Genomic DNA, 7,822 nt, shown 5'->3' with positions numbered 1-7,822 from the left:
CACTGGATTGCGACAACTCACAAGGGTTTCACTGAATCATGCCCAGCACTTTGTGAACTGCCCTTTTCCCAGTTTTGGTTAAGAAGGTGTGGTAGGCATATGATACACACATCCAATTAAATTTTCTTTAAAAAGGTCAAGCTATATCTGTGCATAAACTGAACTACCGACTTTAAAATTATTGGATGTAATTTATTTATAATGCTTCAAACCTCCAAAGTAAATGCCAGCTTGATTTTAAAAGCATTTTTTTAAAAAAAGAATGGTAGTTTTCTTCAGTCTCATATGCACTTTAAAGTACAGTGCAGAAGTTTGTCATTCTTATTCTCATTTTGATTTGTTTTCTAATACTACCTTAAACTTTTAAAATATATCAGGAGAAGAAGTAATAAGTATGTATAATGCCATTTAGTTGGGGCCTTCTTTGTATTAAACATTGTGCTGGGCATTTTAAGCACATGGACTTATATAATCATCACAAAACTTTGTTTGGTAGAAAGTATCTCCATTTTTATAGATAAAAACCTGATACCAAAATAAATTAAATGACTTTCTCCTAGAGTATCCAAATGCCAAGGTACAAAAATGATTCAAACTCCAATTACTGACTTTAAACCCCAATTTTTCCCAGAGTGCCTTGTAAAATAGTACTACATAAAATGCATATTATTTGTTTTTATGATAACAGAGTAGAGAAATCTATGGTTTGAACTCAAAATACTGCCACACCTAGCAATCCTACCAATCTGTTCCATGTCCAAGATTGTATTATGTAGTGTAATTTTTCTAAGAATCACTTATTTCATAGCTAAAAGGGGGAAATAGCATATAAAACCTTGCTGGGAAAATAAAAATGAAGTGCCATGCACTAGATAATATGCTAGCATGGCATATTTATATACTTTAATGCTCAGTCAAAGGGAACTATTAATAATATAGTTTTCGTCATTCAGCTGTCATTACTGAGCACCTTCAAAGTTCTAGACATCATTTCGGGTATTAGGAACATAAGGATGAATAGCACATACACTCTGTCCTTGATTCATGTCCGTAATGTGAATGGTCAGTGATTTTTAAAAAATGTATTTTTACTAGAGGCCTGGTGCACGAATTCATGTACAGGTGGGGTCCAGCCAGCCCGCCCCAATTGGGGTGAAGGGGCCAATCAGATCAGGGCCAGCTGGGGGGAGGGGCTGTGGGCAGTTGGCCGGCTGGCCCTGCCCCCTTGTTGAACTCCCAGTCAAGGGGATAATTTGCATATTAGCCTTTTATTATATAGGATTGGTTTCAGAGAGGAAGGGGGGGGGAGGAGAGAGACAGAGAGAGAGAGAGAGAGAGAGAGAGAGAGAGAGAGAGAGAGAGAGAGAAACATCAGTGATGAGATAGAATCATTGATAGGCTGCCTCCTACATACCCCACACTGGGGATCAAGCCTGCAACTGGGGCATATGCCCTAACCAGGAATTGAACTGTGACTTCCTGGTTCATAGGTTGACACTCAACCACTGAGCCACATCAGCTAGGTTGATTTTTTTTTTTATTACACCTAGAATTATACCAACCAAGTTTTATAATGGACATGGATGACTCTCAAAAGAGAAGTTTGGGAGAGTTCCTAGAATCAGAGAAGGAACCTTGCAGGGGAAGGAAACTTAAAGATTTAATATCTGGGACCTACCATTGTCTGCTAAACCTTAAGGTGGTCTAGTCAGATTCAATCTGGCTGATACCCAGGGCACCCTCTTGGGATGGCTATTAGCCTTCTGAGATGGCCTTGCCAATATTACTTCCTGAAACCTTGCAGTGGGTCCTCTCCACATTTCTAATCCATCCCACATGCTCTCTGCTCTTCAGGATTACAGACCTACCCATCAGCATAGTCCGTAAGCAAGAACACACAAGAATGTGTCCATCTTCTAGTCTCCATGTCTCTTGAAAGGAATTGTCAGTGTGTCATTGAATCAGGGGCTCCAAGTCCTTCCCCACATTTTTTTGGGAAGGGAGAGGTGTTGTTATTTTACTGATTTCAAAAAACATAAAGAAAGAAAAAATTGTGTGAAAACCACAGAACCCAAAGTAAGAGATTTGCATATTCATCTACTTAAATGTGATACATCATATAATTCTAAAATTTTTTAAAAAACAACACTTTCATGCTCAACACAATGCCTAGAAAATTTTAAGTAGTTGATAATTGCTTAATTTTATTTAAATTGGATTCATTTGAAAATGTCCTTTTACCAACCATAAAATTGTTATGTAAATGTCTTAGTAAAAATGTTGAGTGAAGAAGTTATGCTATTGATCTTATAAAAATACTTGCAGTTGAAAGTAACTGTTACTCTGTGGTCCTTCAATCAACATCCTTCCTTTAAGCATTTGGTGGCTCCGTCAGGCATTGCACTAGACACATTGAAGCTATGAAACACTCATGTATTTTTTCAACCTGGATATCCAAGATTTTATGATTGATTTTTTGCCTTTAAGCTCCAGTCTCAAAACTTTCTGAAAGACAGGGTATGGCACACATAGGACAGGTGTTATCTATGGTATAGTTAAGAATAGTGAAAGAAAAACATATGATGGGGGTCTATACTTTGTATTTAGACTCAGTGTCAAAGCATCCATCTCAAGTATGACTAAATATTAATAATCCCCAATCTGTATAGAAAATTAAAGAGGCAAACAATTCTATTATGCAAATCACAGTCATTTATTGTGCAGTCAGAAAATAACAATCTCTAAAAATAAATGTTTATAACAAAGTATGTCATGCATAAAAGTAGATCAACAATTCATCCCATATTCCTTTGAAGTTTGCTGGCAGATCTAATACACAGATAAGATTTACTCTCTAAGACTTAATCTCCGTGTCGTCTGATTTGGTGTTTGTGCTAAGGTCATTACTGAAATAACACATAAACCTGAGATTCCTGTAATATATGTTTTCTTCATTTATAGAGCAGAGTCTGAATATCCCCAAACTTTCTAATAGGGTAACAAATCAGTTTCCTAGAGGTAAATGGAGCAGTGGAATCATGTGTTTTAGATTCAGAAATATCTTCCATATTGGCATTAATTTCCCAGCCTCTTTCTCTCATTCATTGCATATTTATTGGACATTTTTGATTTGCCAGAGCTTATACTGAGCATTATAAATATAATATTGAGGAAAAACAGATATAATCTCATAAAGGTATACTCTGGTGGGGAAAGCAGACTTTAATCAAATAGTTATGCAGGTGGAAATAAATTCTCAATTGTGGCAAGTGCTGTGAACCAGGGGACTATGAGGATATAATAGGTGTTTTTGCCTTAGGCGGGAAGGTCAGGAAGAGATTGCGTAGGAAGCTATCCACTAGAGCAGTGGTTCTCAACCTTCCTAATGCCGAGACCCTTTAATACAGTTCCTCATGCTGTGGTGACCCCCAACCATAAAATTATTTTCGTTGCTACTTCATAACTGTAATTTTGCTACTGTTATGAGTCGTGATGTAAATATCTGATATGCAGGATGTATTTTCATTGTTACAAATTGAACATAATTAAAGCAGAGTGATTAATCACAAAAACAATATGTAATTATGTATGTGTTTTCCGATGGTCTTAGGCAACCCCTGTGAAAGGGTCGCTGGACCCCCAAGGGGGTCACGACCTACAGGTTGAGGACCGCTGCACTAGAGGGTGTTTCCCTGCACCTCTTACCCCCAAATAAATAAAGTGAGAATTTTCAAGAAGACTGGCATGGGTTTCTACCCCTGAAGAACTTCTACCGCTAAAGAATGGTATGGATTTCTTTAATCCATGTTTATGAATTCACTGTGATAGTAGCAATCTATGTACCTTGCATCCATGCCCCCAAATCTGAGAACACCGTACCTTCAGAAGGATTTTTTCACTCTCATGAAGTGCTGCCTACCTTTTTGTCTACCTCTCCCAAATAGATTTTTTTAAAAAATATCTAAAGCTACATAAGGCTGAAGTGTGAAGATCATGGTGATTGAATCAGATCAGTGAAACCTGATGGCTAGTTCAACTAGAATTTGGAACAGCATGGAGACTATGAAAGGCCAACCTGCAAACACATTTTGAGAGGATGAAATGAAAGCTGAGCAATTATTCTCAGCCTTGGCTACAGATAACCTAAAAGGAAATGAGTCGAAATTGCATCACTTTTATTTAAAGAAGATAGCAGCATGCATCACCAGGGCACATACACCGTGCCTAGAAAAGGCATTAAGAATATGCATCCTGCCTCGCTGGCGTGGCTCAATGGTTGAGCATTGACCTATGAACCAGGAGGTCACGGTTCAACTCCTGGTCAGGGCACATGATCGGGTTGTGGCCTCAATCCAGTAGGAGGTGTGCAGGAGGCAGCCGATGAGTGATTCTCTCTCATCATTGATGTTTCTATCTCTCCCTCTCCCTTCCTCTCTGAAATCAATAAAACTATATATATATTTAAAAAAAAAAGAATATGTATCCAGAATGGAAAGAATCTTATCTCCCCAGAACTAGTCTTTCCTTCCTTCCTCCTCCATTGTTTTGCCAGGGCCCACTAGCCTCAGGATCACTCAAGCTCGGAACCATAGCCACCATCTACTAGTATGGCATTACTATATCCAATGAGCGGTCCAGTCCTACCTATGCTACCTTGAGACTATCACTCATGCTTCACCACCTAATTCAGGGCTGCAGTGCATCTCCTATGGAGTGTTTTAATAGACTCCTAAGTGGTCTGCTGGAGCCCAGACTCTCACGGCTGCCATCCATTCTGCACGTTGTAATCAGTGCTCTTCTCTTAAAACACACCCACCTGCCTGAGATGTCCTTTCATGGACTTGACTTGGCAGGCAACTGGGAATTGTTGAAAGTTTTTAAACCCATTAGCATGTAATTCACAGTTTCTCTCAAGAATGATTCCTAACAACTTGTATTATGTCCATTCAGATCTATTCCTGTAATGCATTTTAATAAATATTTAACAGATATTTATTGAGCATGTATTGCATGGTAGAAAGGAAAGATGCAAAAATGGAAAATGTGAGAGGTATTTCTCCATAGCGAGTGAACTCATACAAGCAGATGTCCTATGTTAGCACTTAGCAAGCTAAAAGAACATGTAAAGTTAGCCAAGTGTCATGGGGATGCACAGAAGAGAAGAGAGATTAAGTCCAGTGTTCCTGTGATATTTCTTCTTTTGAGTTTCCTGTTAAGAGTAGTTGATCAGAAATTGCCTAACATAACATCTCAGAGGTGCGTTGGAATATGAGGGTAATGACTCCAGTAGTTTGGAATTGTAATTACTTCATTGTGTTGTTTCTGTCTCTGTATATGATTTAATTATGTCATTGACAAATCACTCTATTATTGTTATTCTCATAACAAAATGTCTTCCAATGATGCTTACTTTGAGGACCTCAAGGCATTTTTAAATGTCATTATTTAATATAATTTAGAGTTAGCCTAACGTACAGATGTATTTTGGAAAGAGGTGACATGGTCCCTTCTCTTGCTTTTGGTCTCATCTGAGTCTATTTTGAATTTGCTGTGCTAGTTATTTAATGTAAGTGATAATCAATTTGTCATTAGACAACTTAGCTTAGTTTTTAGTTCATTAGTTCAGGTGTAGGTATAAAGACAGACACATGTTTATTCTCACAACCACACAATCATTTGGAAAGGTGCTGAAATTCGAAGTAAATGAATGAATTTGATCTTTCTTGAATGTGACTGCTCATACGTAGACCTATGAATGAGTGATTTGTGGATTTATTCCTAAATAAGTTAGAATGCAAATTTAAATCCTCGGTTTTCAAGATTTTCTATATTACTGGGGAGGATCTCAAAGTAAAGAAATGATATAATCTCTTCTGCCACCCTATCCCTATCCCTTAAAATGAACTAAAAAAGTAGACTGCATTACCAGCAATAGCAGAAACATGATTTAATGCAGAGAGTATGAGTTTCAATGTAGGCAGAACTGAATTTGAATCTGTTGTCTCTGTTTTTATTTTAGAGCTGAGGCATTTTTAGTGGTTTGCTCTCTCTAAGTCTTAGTGTGTTTTTAAAAAATAGTCACAATATCCACTTCAAAAATTCTGATGTGATAAGCCGAACATATGTAAAGCACTTTGCATATAACATATTTCTAGCTCCCTATCTGGTCTGTTTGTGTAAACCAGAGATCATTTTGAAATACTTATCCATCTAACATTTTATCTAAATAAAGTATTCTCTATTTCTTCTAGCCTCTGTTTTTAACTTGAGCTGAGATAAGTGAATGGAAATACTACAAGGCCAAAGGACAAGGTCAGATCTAGGGGCGTAAGAGCAGAATAAAAATCTGAACACCCAGCCCCCTTTCTCTGTTCCTCGGAGGAAATGGGACTGGTTTCAGGCAGTTGCACTGATTTCTTTGGCCACTGGTGTGTCATCAGGGTTTCCTGAAACAGAAATGCCCAAGCGAGGCAAACTGGTATGTGATTTTCATACAGATTTAAAATCACCTAAGGAATGTCTTCAGAACAGCTCACATGCTGGGAGAATCTAGCACAGATTTAACACGAGAGCAAAACTAGGACATAGCTTATTTAATTCTTTAATTGCTTTGAGGGTCTTCAGAAAACTTTGATCATATCACGAAATATAGTTTGTTTTCTCTTTATTCTAAACACATTCTTTCTCTCCTTCTCTCTCTCTCTCTCTCTCTCTCTCTCTCTCTCTCTCTCTCTCTCTCTCTCTCTCTCTCTCTCTCTCTCTCTTCCGCCCTTTCCCCTCTAGTTTTTTGATAGATTCTAAAGATAAGTTAAAATTGACTACTTTTTCTTATTTGCTATAATTCTGATATATCAAGTGTTTTTGGTTTTTATTTGCTTTTTATTCACTTATTTTTTAAATAGTTTAATTGATTTGAATCTCAGGAAAATGTGGTTGGTGAATACGTGATCATAGTGAGGATTTACTTAGTATCAGGCAATGAAGAGATAAAGAACACAGTCTATGCATTTGGGAAAATCACAGGCTCACTGGGAGACTAGAATAACAACTCTTAAAGAAGCAACGGGATTTGTTATAATGAATGTCTCCATGCAGTTAACTATGAAATCTCAAAGACTAAAGTTACTGTTTTTTTTGGGGGGGTGGGCGGTGGATCAGTGAATCTGACACTTCCCATCTCTTCTGGGTCTTTTTAAAAAATATGTTTTTTATTGATTTCAGAGAGGGAGAAAGAAGGAGAGAGAGATAGAAACATCAATGATGAGAGAGAATCCATCCATGACCTCCTGGTGCAGAGGTCGACGCTCTACCACTGAGCCTCTTCTGAGTCTTTGAGGAAAGCTAGAGATTAGCTAGGAAATCTCTCATGTGTAGAGTAGAGGGTGCATAGTGTATAGAAGGAAAGGAAGGACATTTTCGTGTAAAATATGCACAGTATGTGCAGAACCAAAGAAACCCAGTGAGAAAGTATTAGGTAGCTGGCAGGAAGTCTAAAACAGTTGGTGGATGGAGGGTGGTGACGAAGCATTTATATAAATCTCTTAAAAGAAACTTTCACAAAAAGCTGTCTATACTGTCTGCTCTATTTCCTGGTTCCTTTAGACCTCTCCAGCCAGGCTTTCATTCAAACCCCTCCAGTGAAATTACCTCTGTGAAGAATACCAATGATCTCACCATTGTCACATCCAGTTGTTAGCTCTCATCCAGCCTTCTGACCAGCATTTGACCAAAACTCTTCCTCTTTAAAGCAACTTTCACTTGGCTTTCAGGGCACCCACACACTCCAAATTTTCCTCCTGCATCACAGGCCCTCTCCATTTCC

Source organism: Myotis daubentonii, chromosome 15, assembly GCF_963259705.1.
Source record: "Myotis daubentonii chromosome 15, mMyoDau2.1, whole genome shotgun sequence".
Lineage (NCBI taxonomy): Eukaryota > Metazoa > Chordata > Mammalia > Chiroptera > Vespertilionidae > Myotis > Myotis daubentonii.
This window is presented reverse-complemented; position numbering follows the sequence as displayed.